Here is a 27,626-nt window from a genome sequence, read left to right as displayed (position 1 = left end):
CAGATTTGTGAAATCTGGCCACACAGGTGAAATTTACTATAAGACCAAATGCTCTTTAGATTCTAAACCTTGGAAATTTAATCTTGGAATATTTTACAACATAAGTGAGACAGTATTCTTTTTTTTTTCAGTTTATTTATTTTCAGAAAAACAGTATTCATTATTTTTTCACCACACCCAGTGCTCCATGCAATCCGTGCCCTCTATAATACCCACCACCTGGTACCCCAACCTCCCACCCCCCCGCCACTTCAAACCCCTCAGATTGTTTTTCAGAGTCCATAGTCTCAGTGAGACAGTATTCTTTAGGAATTATAATTTGACTGATAGTCAAATTGTGACTGGCAATACCCAGCACATACCGCAAAGAGATTCATAGAGAAAAGGGTGGTTTGTTTTTTAAAACGTGAACATTTTCTTACAGAAACTGTACATTTATTTTTCACAAAGAAGCATGAATAGGGAATGTTAACAATGGTGCGCTAAACAGCACATTTAATTTCACAAAAGCTTCAAATCCCACTATAGAATCCTGTGGAACTAGATTAAATTAGACCACATGGTGAACTCGTTAAGCAAAGCTAAGTGGGGGCACCTGGGTGGCTCAGTCGGCGAAGCGTCTGCCTTCAGCTCGGGTCATGATCTCAGGGTCCTGGGATGGAGCCCCTCGTTGGGCTTCCTGCTCAGCGGAGAGTCTGCTTCTCCCTCTCCCTCTGCCCCTCCACCTGCTTGTGCTGTTTCTCTCTCTCTAAACAAACAAAGAAACAAATAAGCAAACAAACAAAAATTAAGTGGTCTCCTTCCTAAGCCCACATTTATCAGTTCAGTGGTAAGGAAAGGCTGATCTGGAACATTTAGGTCAAAAAGAAAAATGGACAAGAACTAGAATATATGACTCAATCTCTAAGCTGATTAAGGCCATCTGTGGGAGAAATTTCTGGAATAGGGAGTGGTGCCGCATTCCCTGCACCAATTTTACCTGGCTGTAGTGATAAGAAGGAGATCAGTGGCTGCTCTAGAGGGAAGGCAGAGAACTCCCACAAAGAATAGATATTTATACAATATAAGACTATGTGTATACTTTTGGTCTCTAAAAAAAATATAGCCCAAGTGCTGTTCTTGACCTTGGTATATACCCATGCTTGGGAAAGATAAGGAGGCTGGGGGAGGTAAAGAGGTGAGGAGAAACCTAAAGTGTAAAGGATCTTGGATTTCCATTGGCACCCCCTTTTTTCCCCTAGAGAGATACTGACACAGTCATAGTAAATGGATGTTCCCATCCCAATGAACTCATTAGATGGGAATAATACATTATATCAATGTATGAGCTTATCCTCATGAACCTTCCATACAAAAAAGGGAAAAAGAAAAAAGAAAAAAAGGATTCCAAGGGCTTTAAATTTACTGTCAAACATTAAAACAAAACAAAAAACAAACCACTTTTTCTTCCTCTTAACTGCTTTCAGCAGTTACATGTGAAATGGGTATTTCAGAGTTTGCAAGTGGTGGGAAAAGAAAGAAATAATAATAAGGCTAAAGAAAAGGAGAGACATTTAAAAACTGCATCAGGATATGACCTGTCTCCAATCATTTGAAACCAAGTGTTAGAAGAAGCAGAAATACCAGACTTCCATTTAGCTACCTGCTAGATCTACTGCCTTTTAAACAACGTTAGATGTTCTTCCCGTTTTGCTAAATCCAGGGAAGGGCGGGGAAGTATCTGCTGGGCGTGTTATAACATAGTAAGCTTAGGTACTGTTAAAACTGTAGGAAATGTTGAACCCTATGTAAATTCTGACTCTCCATCTTCATAGGGCTGCTCCATTTACATTTGAATAGCCCATACGTACCTATTGCACAACTGGGAAATCTGCTTTCTCATCTGGCTCACTGATTAACTTTTGAGTGGGCTGAAAATAAGTCCTCCTCATTGCTGAGTTTGTTTCCTGGTTTGTGAAGCACTGAAGTAACCTCTGGTAAACATGTGTCTGGGCCATGTTTTAAAAGTTGGTCACCCCTGTAACAGGTTTAGAAATGTTGCAATAATTTTAGAATTAGATGAAAGAATGTATCTTGAAATTAAAAAATATATGTATAATTTGAATTTGGTGTGAATTTCTTTTCTTTCTTTCTTTCTTATTAATTTTTTAAAAGATTTTATTTATTTATTTGACAGACAGAAATCACAAGCTGGCAGAGAGGCAGGCAGAGAGAGAGAGAGGGAAGCAGGCTCCCCGCTAAGCAGAAAGCCCGATAGGGGGCTCCACCCCAGGACCCTGAGATCATGACCTGAGCTGAAGGCAGAGGCTCAACTCACTGAGCCACCCAGGTGCCCCTTAGTGTGAATTTCTTACCAGGCAGCATCACGTATAGGTTGGTTAGTAAGTAAACTAGAAGCAAAGGAAAGAAATTTAACAGACTGTAGGTTCAGGCCCGCGCCACAAGGTGGCAGGCTTACTCTCTAGTCTCCCTCTTCAGGCCCAAACGGGGAAAAACAATCTTAAAAAAGAAACAAATCTTAACGTTTGGATTTAACTACCTAAAACCACATATTTTAGGAAGGTAACTTTTAGAGAGGATGACTTAAGTTCTTAGTTTGTCAAGATCGTATATTCAGGGATGCCTTTGTGGCTCAGTGGGTTAACCATCTGCCTTCAGCTCAGGTCATGATCCCAGGATCCTGGGATGGAGTCCCACATCTCCCATTGTGATCCTCTTTGCTCTTTCAGCTTCTGCAGGTTTCTCATGGAAGCCACTTTTGAAGATGGTGGAACGACAACGCGGAAGGAAACTTGGCCCCCAAATCGCATCTTGGAGGAGAGCTTTGTGCCTGTTAGGAACCATCATTTTGAATGCCCTATGAGTGAGAAACAAACTTCTATTTTGTTAAGACACTGAGATTCTGGGGCTTATCTATTATGACAGCTAACATCAACTAAAATAGCATGTAGAGCACTTAGCACAACACCACACACAATACCTGCTTAATAAATGTGAGATGTTATTAGTATCATGACTCTAAATATAAACCAGGAGGTGCCGGGTGGCTCAGTCAGTTGAACTTCTCACTCTTGGCTCAGGTCATAATCTCAGGGTGGTAGAATCAAGCTCCATGGAGTCTGCTTGCTCTCTCCCTCTGCTCCTCTCTCTCACTCATAAATAAATAAATAAAATCTTGTTAAAAATTAATAAATGTAGAGGTGCCTGGGTAGCTCAATCAGTTAAGCATCTGCCTTTAGCTCAGGTCATGATCTCAGGGTCCTGGGATCAAGCCCCTCATTAGGCTCCCTGCTCATCGGGTATCTTGCTTCTCCCTCTCCCTCTGTTCCTCACCCCCTGCTCATGTTCTCTCTCTCTCTCTCTCAAATAAATAAAGAAATAATCTTAAAATAAATAAATATAAGCCAAGAGCCTAAAACTCTGGACTTCAAACACAGCAATAGTATGGAGAATCTTCTGCAGTATATAAGATCTGGTTCTTTTTCTTTTTCTCTCTCTTTTTTTTTTTTTTTGAAATCTAGAGAAAGTCTAAGAAATAAAGTTGTGTGTGGAAGCAGTAAAAAGCTGAGCTACTTGTGTATGTAATTTGCAGAAAGTCATGATTAATATTTTGCATTTATATTTGCTATTTTTTTTGAAAAATTAACCAGATATAAAAGAAAGAAAATCAAATTAAAAAATTCAAGTTGGTACTGTCTTTAAAATAATATTTTAAAATTTTCTTCCTTGTGATGATATTAGTGTTATGATTCAGTGATTTCTCTCTCGGTATATTATACAATGCTTACCCTTTTATATTAAAAATGTTTTCTTTCTTTGCTCCAACACTTTTTGATTTTTAGTACTTTTATTTTTTCATTTTTAAGATTTTATTTAAGATTTAAGATTTTATTTAAGATCTCTACACCCAACGTGGGGCTCAAACTCACAATCACAAGATCAAGAGTCCCACACTAAACCAACTAGACCGCCAGGTGCCCCTTCAGTGCTTTTATTAATACCTATTCTCAGTTTTCTCTAATGAAATTCTACCTCACATAAAGCCCAAATCAAATTTCATGTACTCAGTCAAAGTCCTCCAGGATATCCTGGTTGGCAGGGGTACCACTTGCACTGAACTGTCAAATTTTTTAAAAAGATTTATTTATTTATTTGCGAGAGACCTAGTGCAAGCACAGAGTAGTGGAGGGGCAGAGGCAGAGGGAGAGAGAGAATCTCTACCAGACTCCTTACTAAGCACGGTACCCTACACTGGGCTCAGTCTCAGGACCCTGAGATCATAACTGAGCCAAAACCAAGAGCTGGACGCTTCAAGGACTGAGCCGCTCAGGCTGTAACATTATCCAATCCGAGGCTCCTACCATTTGCGGTCTTCTGTGCTAGAGTTTATTTTCAGGTGGTTTATATAGCTTGTTTCTCCTTAATCAGACTGCAAGCAGTTTGATGACAAGAGCTATGTTTTTTTGGTTTTACATTGCCCACAGAAAATAGAGTCTGTGCAGTTATTGATAATCAGCTCATTGGTTTGAAAGTCCCAGGTTTATGAGATTTCCTGTAACATTTTAGTATCTATCTTCCAAAGAGCTTTATAAGAATAAAGAGTAATAACTCATAAAATTTTCTTCAGAGATAAATAATAATTTATAGTTGGGGGACAATTGTGGGAAAGGAGGTATTTTAATGGTCAGTGGTTTGGGTTAGAGGAAATTTACAAAGAATAAATTAGTGCCTGATGTTCCATATTGAAATGAAGATAATTTGGTATGTATTATTAAGCTTACTTTGCTTTTTGCTTTTTTTGTCCTTCATCCTAACTCAAAAAAATTTTTTTTGGAGGGGGATGCTTGGGTGGCTCAGACAGTTAAGTGTCTGCTTTTGGCTTGGGTCATGATCCCAGAGTCCTGAGATCAAGTACCACTGCTCAGCAGGCTCCCTGCTCAGCAGGCAGACTTCTTCTCCCTCTGCCTGCCACTTCTCTTGCTCGTGCTCTCTCTCTGACAAAAATTAATAAAATCTTAAAAAAAAAAATTTTTTTTAAATAGGCTCCATGCCCAGCATGTAGCCCAATATGGGCTTGAACTCATGAACCTGAGATTAAAACCTGAGCTGAGATCACCCAGTCTCCCTCCTATTTACTTTTTAAGTTTCTTTTTGTTTGCATGTTTGCTTAAGATGTTTACTTTAGGGGCACCTGGGTGGCTCAGTGGGTTAAAGCCGCTGCCTTCGGCTCAGGTCATGATCTCAGGGTCCTGGGATCGAGCCCCGCTTCAGACTCTCTGCTCAGTGGGGAGCCTGCTTCCCCTTCTCTCTCTGCCTGCCTCTCTGCCTACTTGTAATCTCTCTCTCTCTCTCTCTCTCTCTGTGTCTAATAAATAAATAACATCTTTTAAAAAATTAAAAAAATATGTTTACCTCGGGGCGCCTGGGTGGCTCAGTGGGTTAAGCCGCTGCCTTCGGCTCAGGTCATGATCTCGGGGTCCTGGCATCGAGTCCCGCATCGGGCTCTCTGCTCAGCAGGGAGCCTGCTTCCCTCTCTCTCTCTCTCTGCCTGCCTCTCCATCTACTTGTGATTTCTCTCTGTCAATAAAAAAAAAAAAAAATGTTTACCTTAAACATATTAAAAGTTATAGCTGAAAATGTTTTACATTTTATTTTCAATATCATAAGGACTGTAGAATGTTTTAACTCTGAATATTGCCTTTCACCTTCAATTTGATTGCTAGTTTCATCCTGTGTTTATTGTCTAAATTTGGTAATTTTCTGTAATCAGTGTTTACTTAGATTTGCCATTGTTCTATTGATTTCTTTACTCATCATTGATTCTTGCATTCTGATCTTTTCTTCCAGGTTTATTTTTCTACCTTCTGGGTCTGTGAGTGGGAAATTCTCTTAGTCTTGGTTTGACGATATCTTTATTCTTACCTCTGAATGCTAGTTTTGCTGGATAGAGAATTCTAGATTAACAGATATTTTCCTCCACCCTTTGAGGATATTGTTCCATTATCCTCTGGCATCTACTGCTTGTGACAAGAAGCCAGCTTTGTCTATATATCAGTCTTTGTAGGCAGTGTGACGTTCAGGCTCATCCCAAACATTCACAGAACCCAGGGCAAAATTACAAGCGGAGGCCCATGTACAATATGTCTAAAAAAATTTAAGTTCCAAAAACAAGCAAACAACTTGTTAAATAAAGTATGTTCTATCCTCCTATTTTGACAAATACAACTTTTTAAGGACCCAGATGACCGAGCCTTGAATTTAGGATTCTTGGAATCCTGGGGGCGGGTAAGGAGAGATCACCACCCAGGCCCCTGCCTCCCAGCTCACCCTCCATGGTTCTCAGTCCTGGCTCCATCCTTTACCACCAGGAGCTTCACACACATGTCTGTGGACATTCCATTTCCAAGCCCCACAAACAGCCTCTTCCCGGACACCCCATGGTCCTAAGTGTATGAAATCTGTTCTTGGGGGTTGGACATAAGGAAGAGGCCCATGAAGGTTCTGGAAGTGGGTCGGAGCTGTCTGGGCAGGGAATCTTACGGTTTGGGGCACCTGGAACGTGGTTTAGAGGAAAGGGGCAAACTTCAGGTCATGTTTCACGACATTGTAATAAACTCCTTAATGGTTTCCTCTCATCCAACCTGTTCTCTGCAGTGTATCAGAGAGAATTTTTAAAAAAATAAACCACAGCATTTTACTCTGTCCTAAAAATATCCTTTAAAAGCCTCCTATTGCGTTTGAAAGAAAATCCTTTAAAAGACTGCAAAGCTCTAAGTGGTACTTCAACACACCAAGTTCTTTGGGAAAAGCCTCATCCAAGAATCTCTCTTTCTGAAACATCCTCTCTCTCTTACCTGCTCCTCACATGGCCAGCTTCAGTCTATTGTATGGTTCCTGGCTTAAATGCCACATCCTCTCCAAGTACCACTTCCCTTTATTTGCTATTGTTTATTTCCTTCAGAGAACAAATAACAAATGTATTCACCTGTTTGTCTTCTCCTCCACACTGTCATCTGCCCAGGGGAGACTGTCACATGTAAGTCAACTCTGAGATGGAGACTAGCACGTAGGAAGTTATTAGGGAGTATTCTAACCAACCCCAGTTGAGAACAAAAGAAAGCAAGATAGGGGCCCCCATTGGGCAGCGGACCCCAGAAAGAGGCCCATCTTTGGGCAAAGCAATTCTCTTCAGCCAAAGCACTTCCTCAGAGGACTGACATGTCTGGTCTGGACAGGGCAGTAGTACAACCTATGGTCCATGCCTTGTGCAGATGTGCTTTCCTCACATGAGTTCTGAAAGTAGCTTCTTGCAGAACTCCCAACAGACCTGTGCCCTGGAGAGAAACTTGTAAAAGGATGAACGACACCCCCCTGCTGTTGTAGCTGGCATTAGTCTGCAAGCAGTACTCATCCCCTCTCTCTTCTGCAGTCCGTTTTAGATTCTCCTCACTGTTGATTAGCACCTCTGAAGATTTAGGTGACTTACCTAGTGGAGTGACAGGTTCTTAAAACTGGTGAGTTCCAGTTCCTATTTATCATGTCCTTCTTGGGCTGCACCTGCTGCCCTTGTCCATTTGCCATCAACATTGCACAAGTACTAAAAGATGCCCTAGTTATTACTGGGACACCAAACATATGCCTCCCTGTCTCCACCGTGTAATCGTAGCTCTACTGCCTCTTAATAACAAGAGTCAACTACCCCATGAGGACCTTTTGCTGGCCTGCTGGAATTGGGCCTGAAGGGCCCAAAATGCTGGGTGGTGGTATAGCTTTAAGTTCACTGAAGACTCTTGCTGTGTTTCCTGGTATAAATATTTCCCCTGTGGGAACCAAGAACTTTAAGCCTGTGATTATACTTGTGAGGATGAAAAGCACAAATTCCCCCAAGTGGGTCACTGGGATTGATGGTATATAGAGACTCTTCTGCTTCAACACCTTTGATCCCACTCGCAGGTGTTCTTCTGTGATGGATACAGCATCATCCAATGGTGACTGATTCAGAGCATGACTGCACCTTGGAGGGCGGCACTTTATTCATGGGATATCATCTCCAAGCTGGTACTTCAGCCAAGCTTTCTGGGTGGTATGCCGTGGGATGGGTCCCAAGTGGATTCCACAGCCATATGCCCACTGCCACATCTCCTCTGCTATGCAATGGGTTCCTTGATTGGATGCAATGATATGTGGGGTGCCATAATGGTGGATCAAATACAACGGAAGCCCTTGGACAGTCATGTTGGCTGAGGCTCAGCAGGCAGGAAGGGCAAACCCATAGCACATGAGTCTATTCATGCTGAAATGAATGACTGCCTCATCCAGGGTGGGAGGAGTCCAATATGGTTTCCTTTTCAGCAAGGGGCTGTTTGGTATCTTCAAGGGATTGAGTGTCAGTATTGAGTGTCAGCAATGATTCCTGTTGCCAGCAGGACAGTGGGAGATCATGCTGCTGGACCCATGTCTAGCTTTCCTCCTTGTTACCATGTCTTCTCTGTTCATGAATCAGCTGTGCCAGTACTGGGGTGGCTGATGGAAAGGCTGTCTGACACTTTAAATTTTGGCTAACTGGCTAAGTCATTCTACTTGGGTGTATAATGCTTCTTCAATGGTAGATGCTCTCAGAATCTGTGGAGGAAAGCCATGGAAGCAAGATTGGGCAGAAGGAGAAAATGAGCTTCAGTACGGTCACAACCAGGGCTCAGCCACCTTGTGGGAGGTTCTGAAGCTAGGACAATTCTTTAGAATTTTCTCTTATTGAGGTGAGGGAGTTTGGTCTTAACCATCCCCCACTGATCAGTCATTTCTTGCAAGCTGCTCCTACAAGGGGCGTGATTTTGGATAAGGTAGCATTCTGAGTGAAGAAAATGACTGAAGAGGTCTGTCAACGCATAGCTTTCTTAGAAGCTGGGAGAGTAAGTCCTTCAGTCTTAAAGGAGAGATAGGCTGGTAGAGCATAGCTTCCAAGAGAGAGATTGTTACTGTTTTTTCACCAGGATATACCCAAGTTTAATATAGTGTTTAGCACACAGTAGGCATTCAAAAGATCTTTTTGAATAAATAAATTACTGAAATGTCCTGCTTTCTTAGTTTGGAGTATAAAGGTCACATCTCATCCTACTCTCTAACATTTTACTATGAGAATTTCAAAATTTAAAGGCACATACAAAAACCATTTCCCAGATTTAACATTTTGTCGTATTTGCTCTCTCTTTTCATGGATAAGTATATGTACAGTATCAATTTGGTTTTTTGTTGTTGTTGTTGTTTGATAGTTTGCTGAACCATCTGCAGAATTCATGACACTCTGTCCTTAACACTCAGGCATGCATCTCATACCAATAAGGATATTCTCAATATTACTGTGATCATATCTGAATAAATAACAGAATGCTTTAAAAATCATCCAATATCTGGGATGCATGGGTAGCTCAGTCACTTGGGCCACTGCCTTCAGCTCAGGTCATGATCCTGGCGTCCTGGGATTGAGTCCCGCATCAGGCTCCTTGATTGGCAGGGAGCCTGGTTCTCTCTCTGCCTCTGACTGCTTGTGCACATGTGCTCTCTCTCTCTCTCTGACAAATAAATAAAAATCTTTTGAAAAAATCATCCAATATCTAATATTCAGCCCATATTAAATTTCTATGATTCTCCACAAAAAACTGTTACAGCTTTAAAAAAACATTTCAACCATGATTCCACCCAAGGTTCATGTATTACATTTGAATATCACTTTTCTTTAGTATCATTTAAACTGGAACAGTCACCCTCTCTCTTTTCCCCAACAGACTTAACTTTTTGAAGAGACCAAGGCTAGGAGTACTCTTGTCCCCCATTCTGGATTTGTCTGATTGTTTCCTCATAGTGTCATTTTGTTTGTCCCAGGTAACGTCACCTGCAATATTCCAAACCAATGAAGTTAACCCCATCTGAGAATATTCCCACTACCCCCCATCATCAGCCTTGCATCACTGCAGGCAGTCATCAAGATACATACTAAACATACTAATACCCAGAGGATCAGTCCTGCTTCAGAGTCCATTGCAGCCAAAAATCTAGCTCCCTGGAAGATAAAAGACCTCATAACTCCTCCAGAAGCTGGTGGCTTCCTAATGAACCATGTAGCTCCTGATGGTGCTGCCATAGCTAGATGAAGGTGGCCCCAGGACCCCTGATGATGAATAAAGGAAATATGGCACTGTCAGTTCAGGTGGATGGTGCAGGGGTTCTATATTAACAAGCTCTTTCATCTGACCAAGGACAAGGAAGTAACTTTAAACAGAGTGTCTTGGATCAGTTTTATGCAGAAAGTGGTCTTATGTAGAAGCATCACACACACAAGTGCTATGCTTCAGAGGGTCTCACGCCTGATCTAGGGAACAGAGTAGGTTTATGTCTTTATGTCACCTGTTCAGCATAGCATCGGCCTCAGTGCAGGGGAAGAAATCAACCTGCAGAGTACTTTACTACCTATCCAGTGCTAAGACACCTGTTTGCTTATTTATGTGTTCTTGGGGTGATAGAAAAATGGAATTAGCATAAACATTCTTTTCCAATTCTCTATTACCATTTTGCTCAATCTTCTCCCTTCCCTGTTTTATGTTTATTTATCCCAACCATAAGAGCAGAAATTATCCCCAAAGTAGTTTGGTTGATAATAATTGAAGTTGTAAAACTAATTGTGACTGATCATGTTTACCTGTCCAGTTAAGCTAATGGAAAATCAATTGGTGTTTGGTTGAGTGTCCAGCTCTTGATTTCAGCTCAGATCATGATCTTCAGGTTGTGAGACAACAGGAAACCTTCCTCTGCTCCCTGCTCAGCAGGGAGTCTGCTTGGGATTCTCTCTCTCTCCCTCTCTATCTGCCCCTCCCTCCTCACCCTCCCTCCTTACACCCTCTTCCTCTCTCTCAAATAAATAAATCTTTAAAAAAAAAATCAAGGTGGAATCTCTTTCTAGGTAGATTCTATATTTTTGTAGCATCTATAAAATCACTTAGAATCCTAAGGTTTATGCCATCCTCGACTCTCAAAGTAATTATATTGTTTTTGCAGCTGTCAGGACAGATGTCTGTGTATTACAACCATGTATTACATAAACAGGGAAGCAATCTTATATAGGGACATAAATGTTCCCTACTTAGCTGTTACAAGAGTTGATGGTTTTCTTGCTTCTTCTTCTCCTTCTTCTTCTTTTTTTTTTTAAGATTTTGTTTATTTATTGAGCAAGAGAGAGCGTGAGTGCATGTGAGCAGGGAGAAAGACAGAGAGCATCTCAGGCAGGCTCCCCACTGGAACATGGAGCCTGATGCAGGACTCAATTACTCGATCTTGAGATCATGACTTGAGCCAAGAGTCAGATGCTCAACCAACTGAGTCACCCAGGTGCCTCATTCTCTGGCTTGTTTCTCTCAGTCTTGACCAACCACAAGAAAGGAAAAGTTGGAGACTTTATTAAAAACAGCTCCCAGCTGTTTTTATTCTCTCAGAAGAACTAATATTTAAATCTTTGAAGACGTAACTGAAATCTCTTTTAGTTTTGCTTGCCCAACATTAAGAACTTTCCAGTGGCCTATGAAAAACAGTGTCTGCCTACGGGACCTTCAGAAGATTTTTTTTTTAAACATTTTTTTTTGAGATTTTATTTATTTATTTGACAGACAGAGATCACAAGTAGGCAGAGAGGCAGGCAGAGAGAGAGAGGAGGAAGCAGGCTCCCTGCAGAGCAGAGAGCCCGATGTGGGGCTGGATCCTAGAACCCTGGGATCATGACCCGAGCTGAAGGCAGTCCCCAACCCACTGAGCCACCCAGGCACCCAGAAGATTTTCTTGACAAAGAAGATTGTGTAAGAGGTGTGCCATCAAGTGTTAGCTAGTCCAGCTGAATGAAGTGGCATGGAATTGGCTGATCCACACCTGGCCAAATTGAGACTCACAGAAGAGCACACTGGAGGAAAAGGGAGCAAACAAAAGACGATGTTCTAATTTTCCATTTACTGAGAGATTACTTTTTTTTAATTTTATTTTTTTGACACAGAGAGAATACAAGCAGGGGCAGCGGCAGGCAGAGGGAGAAGCAGGGTCCTGGCTGAGCAGAGAGCCTGATGTGGGGCTCAATCCCAGGACACTGGGTTCATGACCTGAGCCAAAGGCAGATGCTTAACAACTGAGCACCCAAGACATTAATCTTTAAAATGAAATTCTGAAGCTCCCAATTGTAATTAGAATTGTTCTCCTACGTCCCACTCTACCTTAAAGCTTACACTAACTGTATTTCATTAGGGTAGTGTTTTTCTTTTTTAGAACTTCATTTATTTATTTGAGACAGAGAGCAAGAGAGAGAGGATGAGCAGATGGAGAAGGAGAGGCAGACCACCCCCCAAGCAGAGAGCCTGATCTGGGATCACAACCTGAGCCAAAGGCAGATGCTTAAGCCACCCAGGCACCGCTCATTAGGTTCTTACGGATACTTTTTGCAAGCATAGTCCTGTCTTAGCATGAACACTAAGAGGGGTTTCCCTCCTCGCTGGGTAGAAACTGGGTAGAATCCAGTTTCTTCCTTAAAGTATTACCTGTAAATTGAGTTATTTTGCCCAGTAGTTTAAAGTGCTCTAAAATAATCTTGTTTGGAACAAGTAATTTTGCTACTTTTAGATAACAATTACACAGAGCTTTTGAAGTTGGAAAAAAAAAGTTAAAAAATCACCTAGCACTAGTCCACAGGCCAATTTTAGGTTGAGAGTCTATGATTTGTCTGAGGGAAAGTTAATGCAATAAATAACACTAATACTAATAATAGATCAGTCTTTCAAGTACAGCAATGTTAACCAATTAGGTTTCCTTTGTCCCAGAGGTAAACGAGATCGCCAATTCCAGCTATATAGGGTTGCTCACTTTTCCTAAATAAATAATACTGTTTCATGTCTTCCTACCTTTGAACACACTGTTCTCTCTTCTGGAAGGCCTTTTTCTCCCTTCCATCGAACTACTACATGTCCTCCAAATTCATTTTCCCAGGAAGTTTTTTTCCTGGCCTTCTAACAGTGGTCCTTCCTTCGCGTTCACCTGGCATACTTTTCATGCTGTACTGGAATAATGAAACAAACTCCATATTCCTTGAGATCAGCAACCACATCTTATCTAACCTTTTATCCTTAAAGATGTTCCAAGTATAGCATCTAGCACATGATAAGCAGTGAGAGCTCAGGAAATATTTGATGACTCAAATCCCAAACCTTAATATTTTTCTCAAATAGGTTTTACAGAAGCTATTTTGATCAATAGCGTAAAGAAACTGACTTCAGTTTTTGTGTGTGGATTTTTTTTTTTTTTTTTAACAAAGTAAGCGCAGAGGGAGTAAATCCACGGACTGTTACTACCTTGGTAACAGTGGCTACGGAGGGTTTACTATATTGACCTTCACTCAGGGGATTTTGAGGGCACTGTATTAAGCCCAGAAGTCCCGTTTCAAAGACTTCATAATCTAAGGAAGAAGATAGCAATAGACAATTCACCTCTTATACAAAAGGTACAGTACATTTCTAGGCAGTATGAGACTTATATATCAGAATACATAGTTGTCAGGAAATCGGGAAGAAGTTACTGCAGACACTGTCTGAATGAATTTTAAGTGCCGAAGCTATTGAAACAGGGAAGAGGATGCAGAGAAGGAAGACAAGAGTAGGTGGTATTTGATCTGGATTTTGAAAGATGAGTAGGAGACTGATGAGTACCTAGGGCTGTTGTTAAAAATAACCGGAACCCCACAATAGTTAAAGCAGTAAAACAGATGTTATTCAGGAAATATTGGCAATAGGAGAAAAGAGACTTCAGTATACAACTGGGCTTGATCGCACTATTATAATAGTTTCTGAATAAAACCCGTTATAATGCTTTAAGTGACTCTGATTTTATTTAAGTGGGAAGGGGTAGTGACTGCAGAGAGTGGTGGAGGAATGAATGACTGCAAAGGTGAGTAAAGCAATTTAGGGAAACAGTAATCCAGTGAAAGCTGAGTAGTCAAGGAAATCGGGAATTCTGTGGAGCCAGAGCCTAGAGCACTGCTGAGCGAGTGCCGGAAGATGCGAAAAAGCAGCCTTCTTCTAATGGATTAACTTAGAAATGTTTTTCTGTTTATTCAGGGGAGTTCAAGTGGGAAAGGTAAGTTTGAACAACATTGCTTAGAAAGTTATGCCGGTAGGTTTGGACTTTAGCCTGCGGCCTATGGAGCCAACTGGAGTTTTCAAAAAGGCTGTACATACAGTACTTTATTATAAAGATGACTGCGGTCTCAACAGAGGACACGCTGGAGCAGCATCAAGCAACCCCGGCCTCAGTTTACAATTTATAATAAGAAAAGGGTTGGGTCATTTGCTGTCTTAGGTCCCTTACGACCCGGGGGCATGCTTCCGCGGTAGGTCAGCCTTCCTTGCCTCCCCTGGGCCCTATGCCTACCTCCCTCCGTCCCTCCTCCAGATCCCGGGGCACTTGCCGCGCTCCCTCCCCTCCGGCCTAGCGCAGCTGCTCTCGGACGGGTAAGAAAGGGCGGGGGGAGACATCTCTGGAGTTAAACGAGCCTCTCCTCCGAAACCCTTTGTCCCCAGCAGCCCCACCAGGGGAGCTCAGAGGGAGCAGGGCGCGCCACGGGGCGGGGAGAGCAGTCTGCAGTCGCTTTTCCGTCCTGGGGCGCTCGGGGAGGCTGGCCGGCCGAACCCACGGCTCCACCAGCCCTCGGGGAGAGCGGCGGGAACCAGCCCCTCGAGCGTCCACGGCTCCCTGAGACAAGAGCCTGCGAGTCTCGGCGGTCACCGAGCTCCACCGCGACTCTCCTCAGAGACCCCCGCCCTAGAGCCCAGACACACCGGCCCGCGGCCCCCGCCTGTCAGGAGGCTAAGCCCGGGGTCGCCCGGCGCGCGGCGTCGACGTCACGTGAGGCGGCCCGGCCACGTGACCCGGCAGCCCGGCCCCTGGCGCCCGCCCTCTGCTCCTCCCCTTCGCCCGGCGTCCCGGCCGCTGCTCGCAGGCGACTCTCCGGCCCGCGGAGCTTCGGAGCTTCCCGCGGCTGGGCCCGGCGGGACGGCGTGAGACAGCTGCTTGGCGTCCCAGGTAGCCGGTGAGGCTCGGGCCCGAGTTCGCGGGGGCCGCTTCCGCCCCTGCCCCTCTGCTTGCTTCCCTTCCCGACGGGCCGGGCTGGCGCGTCCCGTCCTGCCCGCTCCCTCCCTCCGGCTGCGGGCCTCGGCCCCCCGGGCCCCCGGGCCCCCGGGCCCCCGGCCCCCCGGCCCCCCGGCGGCGGGTCCGCGGGGCGCTGTGTCCTGGCCGCTGTCTGCGCCGCCAGGCGAGGCACCGTTGGCATCTCTGCTGGCGTTTTTTCCGAGGAGGAGAGAAAGGGTGGGGGGAGGCTGGCGAAAGTTTTCCCGGCTCCCTTTTTTGAGCTGTTTGGACGCGGCTTTGCTCCCAGCTGAAGCCTCTTACCGCTCTCGGTGCTGTTTTGCTGAGGAAAGACCTCCCCTCCAACTCTCCTCCCCATCCTCACTCGGCCCTTCCCGAGATCGTTCCATCTCCTCCTTCACCTCCGGAGGGTAGTGGTGTCACAAACCGTGCTCTCCACCGTTTCCCTTTCTCCCACAACACGGTTTCCGCAAAGGGGCATGCACTTAGGGACCTTTATCCAGGAGTGCGGCGAACTGAGGGGAGTATTTCTCTTGTCCCGCCTCGGGTGTGCTACCTACTCTATTTTATAGGAGATGACCATCGAGGCATGCTCTCCTCTCTCATAAGTGGCTTTTTGTGTATGTTTGTTTGCATGCGAGACATTCCGATGTCATCTTTGCAGCTGGGAATTACAGTTTTATAAAGCAATATTATAAAACTGCTTAAAAACCAGATTCAAAGTCTTATCTGACTTTGGCCTGTGCTGGGAATATAGTTCTTGGAGACAGAAAGATTTTCAGACTGTTATGCATTGTGGGATAGTAACATCTAAACACTGAGTGTATCATGCTGAAGGGAGTGGAAAAATGAGCTCACCCCGAGGGCAGTTTATAATGTGCTTTAAACTTTACAGTGTATCCATTTGAACTGAGCACAAGGTGAATTTCACCTCTTTAAAGTGCTTTCAGGGTGGAGTAGGTAACTGTGCATTTCCATTCCGTTAATATAGCAGTTAAACTGTGAGATGGATATCTTTTAATCCGTTGTAGGAATACCAGTCTATTTATTAAGTACTTCTGGACAGGTCCTGTTTCTTCTTCCCTCTAGAAGAAGAGGAAGGATATTAATCATTAAAGAGATTTCTTCTACAGTGATTTTTTTATGGGTGTGATAGAAATGATCAAATTCTGGGAACTTCAGAAAGCAACTAGCCTTAAAAAGCTATCAAGTTTGCAGCTTAAAAGTATTATTTTAAATTTTTAAAAAATAAAGTATGCCTGTATGTTCTAGCAAGACTTTTGGCTTCATTTTATTAATCAGTTCCAGCTGGGAAGTCTGAGACAGTGTCTTTATCTCAAAGTCAGTGTGGGGAAGACAAAACTGAAAGGAAATAAAAGACCATTATTATTATTCTGTTTTTTTCTCTGTGTACTACATTAAACAGTAATTCATGCATCATAGATAAGGTGTGGACGCTCAAGGATTCTAGAGTCCAGCCAAGATTTTCTGTGGTTTTAAACACCCCCTAAAAATGTTACATATTGTGTACATGTTGAGGAATGCACAGGAGGCATATGATGAATGTTGTTTGAGTTTAACCAGAATAGATTTCATAGAGGAGTTCAGTTAATCAAGTGATTATCTAAGTCAGTTATGTGTTTGACCCACAGCATGGACTTAATGTTTTAAAATTTCCAAGTAGGGCGCCTGGGTGGCTCAGTGGGTTAAGCCGCTGCCGGCTCAGGTCATGATCTCAGGGTCCTGGGATCGAGTCCCGCGTCGGGCTCTCTGCTCGGCGGGGAGCCTGTTTCCTCCTCTCTCTCTCTCTGCCTGCCTCTCTGCCTACTTGTGATCTCTCTCTGTCAAATAAATAAATAAAATCTTTAAAAAAAAAATAAAATAAAATTTCCAAGTACAATAAGTTCACAATATAGACTTTTTTTCTTTTTCTCTAATCTTGCCAGGAAACAATGAAAGAAAATTTAGAAACCACAGAAGCATAAAAAAGAATGTACATCACCTGTAATTATGTCATCTGAAGATAACAGCATTTAATATTTTGGGACATACATCCTTTTTACTATACAAATTTGCTGGGTTGCTGTGTTCAGATGGTGAGATTTCAGGTCAAAAGAGATAACGTGATATCCAAATCTAACTTATACTTGAGTCTAGGAGAGCCAATAGCAAAAGTTTAAGTATTGAAGAACTTAGGCAGATCTTTTTAGATAATTTTGAGTTTAGATGGAGTTTGAATATCAAGAGTTGAAATAGCTGGGGATATCTCTATTTTTTTTTTTTTTTAAGTGTTAGATTTTAATAAATGAGATCATACTCATGCATACCTAACAAATCGTAAAGTGTGAAAGGACTTGAGGAGATAATGAATTTCACTTGGGAAAGACTATACTCAGGCCATTCCCAAAAGTTGGTATCCATACTTCCCACAGCTCCAGAAAAGAAGATTCCGTGGCTTTCCTGAGATTATCATTCCACAGGGGCAAGAGTATGTTTGCTGAGATGTCCTTTTAAATGCCTAAGAAGTTTTAGTTTTGGAGATGGACCAAGTCTGTCCAGTTCTAGTCCTTTAATCATGAACCCAAATAGTATGGTGGAAACATCTAGTAACATTGTTAACAGCTGTGGTGAAGTGTTTCCAGGATCACTGCCAACAGTTCCTACCCCTATGCTTGACTGCTGTACCTTCCATCAAAGAGATGGAGTGTCTGGCTGCTCCATGTAAATCTAGGAGGAGGAGAGACCACCCGCAGTGGCCCAGCAGTGGCCCAGCTATGTGCGTGAGGCCCATTTCAGCCTTACTTAAGCTCCCTTTGCCTCCCTTATGAGTAACTCCCTCATGAGTAACCTCAACTGAGTTACTCAAAGCACAGAATTCAAAGAAATAACAAACAGCTCTCCTTTTAAGCCACTGAGTTTTGGGATTATATGTTAGTCAGCAAAACATGATTGAGACAACAGTACAGCACCTTGTGTCATAAAATCTTTGGTGTAAATCTGGTTCACATATAAGTCAGTCCCAAGATACGATCTGTGAGCACAAAATTGAGGTCAGCATATGCAGTAGTGTGCCTTAGTGAGAAGTCTCTAAATTATTCAGTCTTTATATCCTTATTCCATAAGGATATATCTACTGAATTAGTTTCATTGAATGGTGTGACAGTATCTTGTACTGGTTACATCAAAAATCAGTTAACTTTTTTTTTTTTTTTAGATTTTATTTATTTATTTGACAGAGAAAGAGAGATCACAAGTAGGCAGAGAGTCAGGCAGAGAGAGAGGAGGAAGCAGGCTCCCTGCTGAGCAGAGAGCCCGATGCGGTACTCGATCTCAGGACCCCGAGATCATGACCTTAGCCGAAGGCAGTGGCTTAATCCACTGAGCCACCCAGGCGCCCCCAAAATCAGTTAACATGTTTTAAAGGAATTACCCATTATTGAGCTGATGGATATGTGGTGTTTTCTTGCAGTTTGCCAGTTGATGAATTTAGTACCATGATTGTAGTAATCATGTAAATACATACGGTACAGATGTAAGATCTGCAGTGAACAGATGTTTGTGAGGTGCTTTGTTCTCAAGGGTCAAGAAGAGTGAATCTTATGCAGACTGTCATTTCAAATGTGTCTATTACGGGACTTTCAACAAGCAGATGATCTTATTGTTCAAGAGCATTTGTCTCATTATGTTTAAATGAGCAAGTTCCCATTCCAAGTCTGCTTAGATCAGTTTAAGAAAAACAGACACTTCAATGGAGAAGAAAAACTCATAGGAGATCAGATGGGTACTTCTATAGACTTAAGGTTTCCAACTTCCACTGTGCTCTGTTTTAGCACCTCTGTAGGTTTCTCTATTCAGTCGTCTTTCCTCCAGGGAGAAAAAGTTGACCTCAAAAAAGAATGGCCCCAAATGCACATCAAATCCACAGTGAGATACTTCACACCCACTAAGATGGTTATAATAAAAAAGACAATAATAAGTGTTGACGAGGATGTGGGGAAGTTGGAACCCTCATGAACTGCTGGTGGAAGTGAAAAATGTAGAGGGAGGGGTAGAGAAAGAGAAGAGAAAAAGAAATAGCTTCCAACTTGTGGTGCCCCGACCTTGAAACTCACTTCCATCCATATCTATCCTTTTCTTTTCTTGTGTTTTCACAGAAGATTCTACCCCCTTCTACAACTTGTCTTGTACCTGTGCTTCAGATTCCACTTCTTGTTACTTTCTCAGAAACCTTATTTAGTGGTTATGTCGTGTCCTTATCTTTCTCTCTACTGGCTCCTTCCCATTAACATTTAAACATTTTTCAGTCTCTGGGGGCACCTGGTTTGCTCAGTCCGAAGGGCATGTGGCTCTTGATTTCAGGATTGTGAGTTCAAGCCCCACATTGAGTGTAGAAATTACTTGAAAACAAAGTTGTTAAAACAAATATTTTTAGATCTCTAGTATGTTTAAAACAGAGATCATCCAAAATAAGTCCTTCAGCACCAGCCCATTTTACATTTACTGCCTATTTCTCTTTTCCCTCACAGTCAAACTTAGCGAACAGTTTCTTTATATTCGTTATTTCCTTTCCTTACCTTTCGCATGCTCCTCAACCTGATGCAGTTTGGCCGTGTCCAACCACAGCTCCACTGAAACTCTTCTTGTGGAAGTTGTGAATGATTCTTGTTAAACCAGTGGACCTTTGTCCTTACCTTGTTTGGTCTCAGCAGCTTTAGAGCTTGACACTACCTCCTTTGTGTGATACTCATGTCCCTAGGCTTCCATGACACTGTTTTCTGCTGGTTTTCTCCCTACTCTGCCTATTCCTTCACAGTCTCTTCTGCAAGGGTATTCCTTGTCTCTGGGCTGCTGGACTTTCTTAGAGTTCTTTCCAAGATCCTGCTCTCTCCTTACTCCATACGCTTTTCCCTGGGTGATCTCATGCCGAATTTCCAGATCTTCAATCCAGATCTTTCTTGATCTTCAGATTTGTAAAACTACCTATTGGACATATCCACTCTGATTTCCCATAGGTAGCTAAACTTAACATGTCCAGGGGAGAATTCCTAATCTCCCTTCTGAAACTGGCTGTATTCTCTGTCCTAGTAAGTGGCACTACTGTACTCAGTTACTTCCGCTGAGCAGCTGGGTATAACCCTTGGTTCTCACTTTCCCTTATTCAGCTCCTTTCCTCCCAGTCAGTCCGTTACAGAATCCTCTTGAGTCTGTCTCCTGTCCAGGTTGCTCCATTTCCATTTCCTTGGTACAGGATGTTTTCTTTCCTGCCTTACTGCAGCCACCTTAGGCTCCCCCTGAGTTCTTTTCCTTCATCCCCATCTGCTCTCTACGTTCAGCCAAAGTAATCTTGAACAGACCTACATCTGATCACTTCCCTGCTTAAGGTCTTTCAGTGATTAAATGTTGTTCTTAGGATAAAGGCTAAGCTTTTTGGCTAGTGCCATGCTAAATTTCTTTCAGTTCTTCCCACCTGACATATACATATTCACTGTTCCCTTCCTGGCTTTTCACAGGTAGTTGACACTTCCCTATTCTGGTGTTCCCATGGCATTCACACCTCCCCATCAGAGCAGTGGCCCTCTGGTGAACATCTGTTTATGTGCCTAGACCCCTCTGACTCCATGTAAGTTCTGCTAGGGGTCCAGGAGGGGGTTGCAGTGTTGGCTTTGTGTCCTTTTTACCCAGTGGACATCCAGTAAACATTTATTGAATGAATACAGTATGAGTCTGCCTGTCTACTGCTGGAATTTTAATTTGGCTTTAGGCCATCGCAGGGTATGGTTGACTATTTATTTTTATTTTTTAAAGTTTTGTTTGTTTTTGTTTGTTTGTTTGTTTGTTTTGTGAGAGGAAGTGAGAGAAAGCATGAGCAGGGTGAGGGATAGAGGGAGAAGCATGCTCTCCGCTGAGTAGGGAGCCTGATGTAGGGCTCAGTCCCTGGACTCTGAGATCATGACCTAGCCAAAGGCAGACACTTAACCTACTGAGCTATCTAGGTGCCCTGGTTGATCTCTAACATGGCAGAGACTAGTAGATGAAATCACATTACAGCTTTTCACATAGGAAAGGTTCATGATACCATCAATGGATTTGAGCTTGGATCCCTCTATTCCAGCCTTGAACACTAACAGAAAAATAAAATCAGGTATTACTATGTTCTATCCATTTCTTCAGACTTTTGACCCATCTATTTTTACTTGATCTGTTTTACACAGCTTTATCTGTTTGATGCAATGAAGAACAAAACTGTAGCAATTATTTCAAGTCATGAAATTTTCTTTTCTGGTTTCCTTTTAAAAATAGAAATGTATCATGAAAGCAATGCTTCTATAAGATTACAGTCAGCTTTACAACCCTGGATATCTTTAAAAATATTTTTTTTTCTGCTAATACTATTGCCACTTGGGTTGTTTGCTTTTCTAACCTGAGCACTTGGCCTCAGTTGAATTATTTCTTCACTTACAATGAGCTGTCACATTCCCTATGTCCTAGAATTGCCTAAAGCTTCTGTGCAATGAAATGAGAGTAGCCCCTGCATGATGGGGATAAAGAATTGCTTCTAGAGGCCATAATTGTAACTTGTGTTTCAAGTAAAGTAACTTACTGGCAATTGGGAAGGGACAGATGTCCTTTCCAATGAGTAATACATTTGAACAAAAGTGATGAGGCAGAGTGCTCAGGAATTCTAAAACATCAGTCCGTTTTAAATGAAGGTAGGAGGATTGCCTTGTCACCTGTTCATCTGCATCTTTGTGAAGGATGGCATAAACTCTTTTGGAGAATGTAGCGTTCTGGAGCCCTTTGTCTTTGTGGAATTTGTCAAATATTAAGGACATTCCCCTTCATTCTTCTAGTAAGGTAAGCTTGCAGAAAAGAGAAGTGGATGACAGCTATTGCAGCAGCCCTGGCAGTAAAGTATCAGTATCTCAATAAATTTCTGAAACTTTGTTTCTTTGCAGTACTTATACCATAGAACTGGTGCAGTAGTTTTAAAGTGTATTTTTATTTAGGGGCACCTGGGTGACTCAGGGTCATGGCCTCCAGCCCCTCATCGGGCTCCCTGCCCAATGGGGAGTCCACTCCTTTTTCTCCCTCTGCCCCTTCCCCTGGCTTGTGTGCGCAAGCTCTTGCTCGTGCTCTCTCTCTCTCTCTCAAATAAATGAATTAAATCCTTTTAAAAAAAATAAGTATTTTTCTTTATAAAGTTTTGAGGCTGAGCCTGTCTTAGAGGCGTGTCTGGACCTTGGAAATACATTTGGTGTCTAAGTCAGAGGTGTAGCATCTGTTCAGTCTTAAAAAGCTCGTCAGAGTAGGTATAGAAGAAATCAATGAGAGTAACATTTGGCTCTTCTGTAACTTAAGAGGTTTCTTGAATTTATTTTGCTGTAGCACAGATGTAGGACATGACAAGCCATGAAGTTGCACCTGCCCAAATTTACCTAAAACCCTAGAATTCTTCTATTTGGCAGTTTTACTAGAATTGAAAAACAGAACTCAAAAATAGAGAAAGTTGGCTACACACTTAAATCTTTTGTGCTCAAACAGGAACTTCCATTGGTGAAAAAGGAAGAAAGCTATGAAAAACACTCTTTCCTGCAGGAAACTGGCTGATCTTCACTGAGGAAATGCTTACATTTGATCATCTGTTAGGCTACTAAGAAGTTGATTTCTGGGACTTCATGTAGTGGTTTTCTAGAATATATCATTTTCACATAGTTTTGACAGTTGTGCAAGTAATTTTTTTCCACTTATACATTGACACGTATCACACGGACCGTATGTTTGTGTGTGGTATTCCATTGTTTGCGTTGTTATTCTGCTCGTGTTCTAGGTTCCCACTTGCCAGGAACTTCCTGTTAGACTGTCATCCCCAGAGCCAGGGACCACGAATGTATTGCTCTTTATGATTTCCTCCTGGTATGTGGGGTCATTGTCAGAAGAAGAGTTGATATATGCTGTTATTTTGTTCATATTATCGGAAAGTAGTGCTTTTTTGGTGAGGCTTCTTAGACTTTATCAATAGCTCATTAACTATAAATAAATTCCTTTTGTAAGGCAGCTTAGCAGCTTAAGCTGGTAACAAATAATTACCCATCCACTTTATGAAAATGGAAAAACTTCTATTAGAGATTTTCAGTATACATGTAAGTGCTTTAATTTAAATAAATTATTTTGCAATTAAAAAAAACTTTCCATATTTGACATAGTTGTTTCAAAGGCTATATCTTGTATGCTAAAGAGCACACAGGCACCTTTCCAACGGATTGATTCAGCGTTCAGTCTTTTATGTTTACTGTGAGACTATCGGCCTCTATGATAAGGAACGATACAAGCTTGCTTCATGCCCCAAGAATGACCACGGAAAAGGAGTCAGGATCTTGGTGCTAACCAGTTCCGCAGGGCTGTTCACACTCTTCTGACCTCTTTTCCTTAGCAAGCTTTCAGGCCAGCAGAAGACAGGTTCTGAGGTGTACTTTCCCATCAATGGCGTCCGTCTCCTTTGTCGCCACATAATGTGCTGGTTAGAATGAAGGTTGAGATTTGTGTGGAAGCCCCAGGCTTGTAAGTTATAATTCTAATTTCTACTATTAATGAGAGCATTATTTTATCAAAAGTTTTCCTGGAATAGATTCTCTATTTCCTGTTGTTTTTTAAAAATTTTGTAAGTGTAGGGGCGCCTGGGTGTCTCAGTGGGTTAAGCCACTGCCTTCGGCTCAGGTCATGATCTCGGGGTCCTGGGATCGAGTCCCGCATCGGGCTCTCTGCTCAGCAGGGAGCCTGCTTCCCTCTCTCTCTCTCTGCCTGCCTCTCCATCTACTTGTGATCTCTCTCTGTCAGATAAATAAATAAAATCTTAAAAAAAAATAAAAATTTTGTAAGTGTATTCAAATATATTTTTTGCTAGATCAGTAAAGCAAACCTGTAACAGTTACTTGGTTCCTAGGGGAAGGGAAAATAAATCTACTCTTAGAGGGATCAAAAGATTGGTTGCTACATTACTCCTTTAGTCTTCCAGTTCCAAATGTAGATTTCTAAAATTGGAAGGTCTGTGTTTGTCCTCTTGTCTAAATTTGCTTTCAGAGTGTAAAATAAAAATAACCTTTTCTTCTCCATGCCATGAGCTTTCTGAGGGACAGTGCTTGTCACTAGGAAAAGCCATCCAGGGAATGGGATTTGGATCCAGAGTACCAGGGGACACAGAAAAAGTCTGTGGGAATATGGGATATATTGTTGAGTGTCAAAGAAAATATGGAGATCCAAGTGGGTTGGGATATCATCCTCTGAAGCATTAAAACTCTTTTTTTAAAAAAAAGATTTATTTATTTATTTATTTGTCAGAGAGAAAGAGAGCGAGAGCGAGCACAGGCCGACAGAGTGGAAGGCAGAGTCAGAGGGAGAAGCAGGCTCCCTGCGGAGCAAGGAGCCCGACGTGGGACTCGATCCCAGGACGCTGGGATCATGACCTGAGCTGAAGGCAGCTGCTTAACCCACTGAGCCACCCGGGTGTCCCTCTTTTTTTTTTTTTTTTTTTTTTAAAGATTTTATTTATTTATTTGACAGACAGAGATCACAAGCAGGCAGAGAGGCAGGCAGAGAGAGAGGAGGAAGCAGGCTCACGGCTGAGCAGAGAGCCCGATGCGGGGCTTGGTCCCAGGACCCTGGGATCATGACCTGAGCCGAAGGCAGCGGCTTAACCCACTGAGCCACCCAGGTGCCCCTAAAACTCTTTTCTATCGTCTGCCTTCATTTCTCATTTCTGTTCTTCTACTCTTGCTTTATTTTCATATGGCAAAAAAAACAAGAAATCATTGATTCACCTATTAATGCACAGTGAGTGATAATGGAGGGTGAACATATCAATGCTTTTTATGAGAGAGTACTTCCTAAATAATGGGCAGAAAAAATGTTGCAAAAAGAAAAAGATTATCGTACTGAAGTACTTCAGAGGTGACTGTTTAATATAATGGACTAATTGAAACTCATTTCTATGATTATCAGTCAAGCCCTAGAAAGACTGGTCGTCATAACAAATAGTTGGTTTAGTTTGAACTGCTATATATGCTGGAAAGTTCTAAGAAGGCTGTATATCTTTTATAAATGTTCTGTTCAGGATTTCTTTAATCTGAACTTGCCTTCCCAAGACAGAATTAATGAATTATGATTGTACTTTTTCAAAAATGTTTTTTAGGACTGATACTTAATTTTAAAATATATATCTTTGGGGCACCTGGGTGGCTCAGTCATGGAATGTCTGCCTTGGGCTCAGGTCATGATCTCAGATCCTGGGATTGAGCCCATCATCAGGCTCCCTGCTCTGCTTTTCCCCTCCCACTCCCTCTGCTTGTATTCCCTCTTTCACTCTCTCTCTCCCTCTCTCTCTCTCTGTCAAATAAATAAAATCTATAAAAAAATAAAAATTTATATCTTTGAGTTTATTAATGCAGGTTTGATGTAAACGGGATCATACTTTTATTTAAGATTTATTTATTGAGAAAGAGTATGCATATGTGTGGGGGAGGGGCAGGGGGAGAGGAAGAGACTCTCTAGTGGACTCCTCCCCCCTGAGGAGGAGGAGTGCAGAGCCACCCTGAGATCATGACCTGAGCCAAATCCAAGAGTTGGTCTCTCAACCGACTGAGCTACCCAGGTGCTCCCATAATTTGATTTTTACAAATTGTGACAAAATATACATAACATAAAAACTGTTTTAACTGTTGGTAGGTATACAGTTTACTGACATTAAGAACATTCACATTACTAGGCAGTTGTTACCACTGCCTATTTCCATAGAACTTTCTCATCCTCCCAAACTGTCCCTCTGTATTCATTAAACCAGTAACTCCCCATTCTCATATCTTCCCAGTCGCTGGCAACTATCATTCTTTCTCTGTACGTTTGACTAGGCTAGGCACCTCCTGTAAGTGGAGTCATACAATTGTGTTCTTTTGTGTCTGGCTTGTTTCACTTAACCTAATGTTCTCAAGGTTCATCCCCATTATGCTATGTCTCAGTCATTTCTTTTTTAAGTTCGAATACTGTTCCATTGTATGTAGATATCATATTTTGTTTACCTGTGCATCTATTTGTAGGTATTTGAGTTTTCCACCTTTTGGCTATTGTGAATAACTTTGCCCTGGTCATTGGTGTACAGCTGTCTATTCAAGTCCCTGCTTTCAATTCTTTTGTGTTTATACTAGAAGTAGAATTGCTAGATCATACAGTAATTCTTTAATTAATTAATTTATTTATTTTTAAAGATTTTTTCTTTATTTATCTGACAGAGATCACAAGTAGGCAGAGAGGCAGGCAGAGAGAGAGGAGGAAGCAGGCTACCTGCAGAGCAGAAAGCCCGATGGGATCCCAGGACCCTGGGATCACGACCCGAGCCGAAGGCAGAGGCTTAACCCACTGAGCCACCCAGGTGCCCCTAATTTATTTTTTTAAGATTTTATTTATTGGACAGAGAGAGACAGCGAGATCACAAACACAAGCAGACTTGTGGGAGAGGGAGAAGCAGATTTCTCTCCGAGCAGGGAGCCCGATTCGAGGCTCAATCCCAGGACCCTGGAATCATGACCCGAGCTGAAGGCAGATGCTCAACGACTTAACCCCCCAGGAGCCTCTGTCTTTAATTTTTTGAGGAACTGACACAATGTTTTCTACATTGGTTGTAACATTTTACATTCCTACTTTCTACATTTAATTTTATATTAATAACTCATTTTACAGATTTGCTTGAAACACTCTGCCATCCTAGGCTATAAATTTAAGGCAAGAATCTCTCTTTAAACTTTAGCAATTTAGGGGATATATGTAATTCAAATAACTAAGCTTTTATTTTCATTTAAAATATTTGCTTATCTTTTGGCCACAAAGTGTTTGTTACAGAAATGTGGAATATATTTGAACAGTACAAAGAAAGTATCACCTCTTAATCTCACTAGAGAAATACATTTGGTGTGTATGTGTCCTTTATCTGTATGTATTATGTTTTTTAAAATTTTAATCACATAGCTCGTACTGTTTTCTAACATAGCTAAGCCCTACAGGTGCACTTGGTGTTTTGCAGGGTGTTTTGTTTTGTTTTTAACATAGGAATAAGCTCATAGTTTAGTATTCGCATCTCCCTTGATATATTTCATTTGAGGGATGTGTCATAGTACTATGGAAGGAAAAGCATTGGGTTACCTTCCTTAAAAATCACTGGGCGCCTGGGTGGCTCAGTGGGTTAATCCGCTGCCTTCGGCTCGGGTCATGATCTCAGGGTCCTGGGATCAAGTCCCACGTTGGGCTCTCTGCTCAGCGGGGAGCCTGCTTCCCTCTCTCTCTCTCTCTGCCTGCCTCTCCATCTACTTGTGATTTCTCTCTGTCAAATAAATAAGTAAAATCTTTAAAAAAAAAAATCACTGCTGAATACTTTCCAAAGTATGTGTCTATCCAGGATGGCCCAGGTTGAGCAGGCCATG

At 42.2% G+C, this 27,626-nt stretch overlaps 1 protein-coding gene and 2 long non-coding RNA genes across 9 annotated transcripts in view; 1 reads left to right on the top strand and 2 right to left on the bottom strand.

The window, feature by feature from the left end:
* Positions 1 to 249: 249 nt before the first annotated feature.
* LOC131813890 (uncharacterized) lies at positions 250 to 14,927 on the bottom strand. 2 transcript variants are annotated; one of them, XR_009347024.1, is made up of 4 exons: positions 14,856 to 14,927; positions 5,413 to 5,577; positions 1,851 to 2,017; positions 250 to 748 (listed from the first exon to the last, which is right to left on the bottom strand). It is a non-coding gene; the product is annotated as an uncharacterized LOC131813890 (long non-coding RNA). The 2 variants fall into 2 exon arrangements; XR_009347023.1 differs by lacking the exon at positions 1,851 to 2,017 and having other exon boundaries at positions 14,856 to 14,925.
* Positions 7,356 to 10,835, bottom strand: LOC131813891 (uncharacterized). Its single transcript, XR_009347025.1, has 3 exons — positions 10,001 to 10,835; positions 9,790 to 9,889; positions 7,356 to 8,622 (listed from the first exon to the last, which is right to left on the bottom strand). It is a non-coding gene; the product is annotated as an uncharacterized LOC131813891 (long non-coding RNA).
* Positions 14,928 to 14,983: 56 nt separating the features above from the next.
* Positions 14,984 to 27,626, top strand: part of RCBTB1 (RCC1 and BTB domain containing protein 1) — a 51,964-nt gene continuing 39,321 nt past the window's right edge. For 2 of the 6 annotated variants that reach the window (XM_059144423.1, XM_059144421.1), the window contains exon 1: positions 14,985 to 15,099. The gene's annotated coding sequence lies outside the window, so the exon portion shown is untranslated. Of the gene's footprint in view, positions 15,107 to 27,626 lie in introns of all 6 variants that reach the window. The other 4 variants (XM_059144426.1, XM_059144425.1, XM_059144424.1 and 1 more) reach the window with 4 other exon arrangements.

Source organism: Mustela lutreola, chromosome 13 (genome assembly GCF_030435805.1).
Source record: "Mustela lutreola isolate mMusLut2 chromosome 13, mMusLut2.pri, whole genome shotgun sequence".
In the NCBI taxonomy this organism is placed as follows: Eukaryota; Metazoa; Chordata; class Mammalia; order Carnivora; family Mustelidae; genus Mustela; species Mustela lutreola.
This window is presented reverse-complemented; position numbering and strand designations above follow the sequence as displayed.